Genomic DNA, 4,955 nt, shown 5'->3' with positions numbered 1-4,955 from the left:
TGATTTGTGACTCTAGAGTATCTAAAATTCTCAGAAATGAATTCTGATTTAAGCTCCTTAACACTTATGTTCATAATCCTTCATTTGTTTAAAAATGTATTTATTCTTTTAATATAGCACAACTCTTTCATAGGCATGATTTTTTTAAATTTTTTTCATTTGTTTATTTATTTTTGTAGGAGCTCGGCTTGATACTATTGAATTGAGGTTACGGGTCTTTGGAATACACCAATTTCTGTAGGTATTCTATATTGTTTTTAGTTTAGTATTTATACATGCATTTTATGATTTTAATGGACATTTTGAGGATTTTTAAAATTACCCTTTTGCAGAATGTATTTTATTTGAACAGCAGTTTGCAACAAAGGAAAAAGTGGCTCTGCTGATTAGAAGGTTTTGGTACACTAAGGGTATTTCATGCTCATGTTTCGGGTTAGCTACGTTTCGAGGCTTGTCACAAACAACAGTCCTAGACACAATTAGCAAGATTCAGTTAGTTCCTGTATTTGTGTATTTCATACTTGGATCATCTCGCTAGCTGGCAGTCGGTGCTAGTAGCATTGGTCTCTTTGCTGGTCTCTAATTGTGACAATCGTCAATTTCAGGTTAACTCCGTTAACTCAACTCCGTCAATTCAAACTTAAGATCACTAAATCTATAACGCACACTTCATTACATTTAAACTAGGGTTTAAATGACGCTTAACACTTACTACATGTGTAGTCTTTCGGGATTTGCACCGAAACGCAAACAAGTTGACGCAAACGATTGAGGAATAAACGAAAAACGTCAACATAATAATTATGTGATAATTATGTGTTAACATATGTGTTACTTGATTATATTGTGTGTAATGCTAAACAAGAAACAAGAACTAAGTTAGTTAAGTTAGAAAAACAACACTTGAAAGTAGAGGGACTTGAGTGTAACTTGTGTGTCTATAAATATAACCTTAAAAATTAAACCCTAACTATTATTATTATTAATCCCAACCCGATCGCCCCCCCCCCCCCCCTTCCCTTTGCTCCTTGCCGCCGTCGACTTCCACACACACATACATCAAGAAATCAAGTGTTTAATCCAAGAACTAGGTGCTAGGAAGGTATAATTGATCATCCTTTACATTCTTGTAGCTTAATTTTGATGTTTGTTGGGTTAACCACAAACCCTAGACCTGCCGATTTTGTGTATGTAGATAGCTAACATGATTGTGGTTGATTGAATGATGATTTGATAAGTAGATTGAATCTTGTTGCATGTTGATTGTTGTGTCTTTGATTTGAGTTCAAACACAAACCCTAATCAAGTATGTAATATGTAATTGATGTGTATGAATGGTTTTTATGGAGTCTAGAGGGTCATATGAATGCATGATAGTTCATAGGTTGTTAATATATTGAGTTTGGATTCAAACAGTTTCTGGACAGAATGTGTATATGATGTTTAAGTGACTGTAACGAAGTGTAAACGTGAAAATTGGTTGAGATTATTGGTACTTCAGTAAACTAGGTTGAGTCTAGTTTCTATAAAGTATAAGTTTGTAATTTTTGGACAAGTAGAAGTTAACTTTTATGATTTTACAAAAACGTTGTGCAAAGCTGAGCTCTTAGACCTGCTGTTAAGTTATGTTGTAAATGTTATATCTCATGAACTACGAGACTAATTGGGTTGGTTCCACTTCTGGAAGTTGACTCATTGAGTTAGGAACCTAACCCAAGTGGTCTTGCATTTATTGTATTTTTCGTTTAATGGGAATTGCAAATAACATTCTGTTGTGCATGAATCTGACTGTTATGAGTTTGCTGTAATGATTTGATGATTGTGAGAAAACTATGAGGAATAAAAATGTAATAAAACATGTTCTGGAAACCTAAGGCGTATGTGCTTCTGTGATGATTTTTGGTAAATTAATTGAGATGCTATGATCGGTGAAATAGTACAATCTTTCTAGTAGGATTTCTGTCTCGGTGAAACTAGCTGCTGAGTTTTGTGAAAATGCATGAAATATGATACTTGCTAATTTATTATCGTGTTTTGACTAAATTGCCCTTGAGGGGAATGATTGCAAGATAATTGTCGTGCTTTGACTAAAATGCCCTTGCGGGGAATAACTGCTAATTGATTGTCATAATTTGACCAAAATGCCCTTATGGGGATAATGGCTAGTTAATTGTTAATTGTTGACCAAAATGCCCTTACGGGGAAGAATTGCTAGTAATGTACGTTATGAATACATGACACGTATATGGTTGCTTACGCATGTGATGTGTCACAAAAACACTTGTTAAAGTCACACACGATTCACGAACGAAACACGAAACATGTTATGTGCATAGGTATTATGTGCCGGGTCTAGAGACTCGATAATATTCCGACACTTAGAAAAATCTCTTTGTTGTTTTAGAACGTTAGAGAGAGTTTTTCGGTGACGCGCATCTTGGTGATTTATTTTGGGAAATTCTTCGCAAACAGTGAGTTTCACTTTCCCCTCTTTAAACTGTTTTCAAACGCTTTTCACTTGGGGGGGATAACATACTCCACAACGCATTTAAGATTTTGTTATAAATTATATATCACTTGTAAAGGCTAAGTGGCAAACGAAACATTTGAAGTCCTACACATCGAACCGGTTAATATTTAGAATAGCGAGTCACTGTTGAGTAGTACTACTGGGTTTGACAAACCCCACCCAACGCTAAACTCGACTGGAGGTCGAGCGGGTGTAATTTTTGGCTAACACGTACCATGGTCTGGAGGACCTGGTGACAAGGCACTTACTAAACGAGTCAGCTTCGGTGTCGAACACTTAGTAATACTTGTTGTATAGACTAGCTACCTATCGATATATAATTTGACATAACACTATCTGGTAACGCAAAACGCTTAACGCAAAACGCTTAACGCAAAACGCCGTAACGTTGTTACGCAAAACGCTTAACGCAAAACGCTGTAACGCTGTAATGCTGAACGCAAACGCTAAACGATTTATTTTTATATAACTTGTGAACTCACCAACCTTGTGTTGACACTTTTAGTATGTTATTTTCAGATAGCCGAGGCGGGCGCGCGGTTTAGGAACATGCATTGATTGAAAACGCTTTTGTCCTGCAAACTTATTTTTTAACGGTTATCTTTGGTTTTAAGTCGTCCTGCGTGACGCAACTTTTGATTAAAGGTTTTTACGCTTCCGCATTTAATTACTCGTAAACGTTTTCATGGTTTTGAAACTTTATTTTATGGTTTGATTATAACTGATGATTCCGATCCTGCCAGTTCACACCCTCTGACGGTAAAACTCCGTTAGTGGATTTTGAGGGTGTGACACTAATGTTTTAGGCAGTGTTGTATACATAACTCGCGATATTATTGTCACTCATGGTTGGAATTCTACAATGCACAACGGGGGAATTTAAGGTATTATTTCTTCATCTACCCTTTTAATATTATTAGTAATAGGAGTCTTAAAATGATATAATTAGTGTTCTCTAACTAGCATTAACTAAGCATGATACATCATCAGTTTTAACCACAACAACTAACATAAATTACCATAAAGATATAACAGACGTTACAACTAAACAGCTAAACACAAAATCAACATGTTAAACCTATTAAGATTCACTAAAGTTGTTTAGCCTTATGGAGAATCATCCTGACACTTAGAGCAAGAAAATGTCTCCTGATTTGTAACATCTTCAATTCTCTTGCCTATGCACTGAAAATGGTACCTACAAAATAATCAATGCACAATCAAAGGTATATACAATCTCATGTATAACTAATTTTAAATTTTACCAAATTAATTGTATTTCACACTTGTTAAACACCCCCCCCCCACCCCACCACCACCACCACCACCACCACCACCACCCAGGCAATATTAATAAAATAGAACTTGACGAATTTTTTATAATTAAGTCACCGACAAGTAAATAATAATGGGGTGTTGGTTACTTTTTATTTTATTTTGTTAAACAGCTAACACTTTTCCACCTTTCCACCCCGTGAGACTAAAACTTATAACCATTTGGTTATAGGGCAAACACTTTTACCGCTAGACTAAGCTAGTCGTTAATTAAACCCATCCACTACACAAATTTGATGAGTTAGTTAGTTAATGTATCACTCACTGCCTAGATAAAAGTGAAGTGACGTGATGCTTTAACTAACAAAACCATAACACATAGTCTTATTATAGTAATGTTATTATTTAATCAACACCGCTAGCTAGTTATATATATTCTTGAGAAATTAATTAAGATAAAGTTGAGCATGATGCATACCACTCCAAGCATTGGTCACATTGCACCATATCAAGATCAGGGTTGTAAGGCTTTTCACATATGCAGTACCTTCATATATCATAAAACAATTAATTAAGCTCAATGTTAACCTCATAATATACCAAAATAAGGTGAAGACTATAAACTTTAGCTAGGTAGTTGATAGAGAGAAAATAAAAGAGAGTACTCACACAGGCACAATTTTGGGGGAGAAACGTTCTCTCGCATCGGCTGGAGGTTCCCTAGCGTCGTATTTGTACCGACAGAAATAGTCGTCATCGTTGGCAGAATTGAGCTCCATATACTCTTCTAAGGTATGAACTACACATGTACGTTCGATTGTATCTACGCTTTGCAAATCAAACCTATTGCTCAAAAATAGTTCTTTCCCTCCATGGTAGGACCTTCTGCGTCCTTCGGTATCCTCTGGCCGGCAATACCATCGTACACTGACCGTCATCTTATTGTCTTGATTTCGAATGAGTTTCTCCACCCTAGCAATGTAGGGTAGTTCATGGGGTTTTTCTGGCCTCATGACCACACAACTACCACCTATAAAAACAAGTTCGTTAGGTCCAATTAAGTTGTTAACCTGGAAAGGACAAGTACACTACACAAACAAGATCCACATCATCTCTTGAAACAGAAAAACAATAAACAGTGATGGAACCA

At 36.0% G+C, this 4,955-nt stretch overlaps 1 pseudogene; it reads right to left on the bottom strand.

The window, feature by feature from the left end:
- Positions 1-3,637: 3,637 nt before the first annotated feature.
- Positions 3,638-4,743, bottom strand: LOC143614179 (chromatin remodeling protein SHL pseudogene; annotated as a pseudogene).
- Positions 4,744-4,955: the final 212 nt, after the last annotated feature.

Source organism: Bidens hawaiensis, unplaced genomic scaffold (genome assembly GCF_021521415.1).
Source record: "Bidens hawaiensis isolate Kalapana, Puna unplaced genomic scaffold, B.hawaiensis_p1.1 tig00039134_1, whole genome shotgun sequence".
Taxonomy (NCBI): Eukaryota; Viridiplantae; Streptophyta; class Magnoliopsida; order Asterales; family Asteraceae; genus Bidens; species Bidens hawaiensis.
Note: the sequence above shows the minus strand (reverse complement) of the source record. Positions and strands in the feature narration are given on the sequence as shown.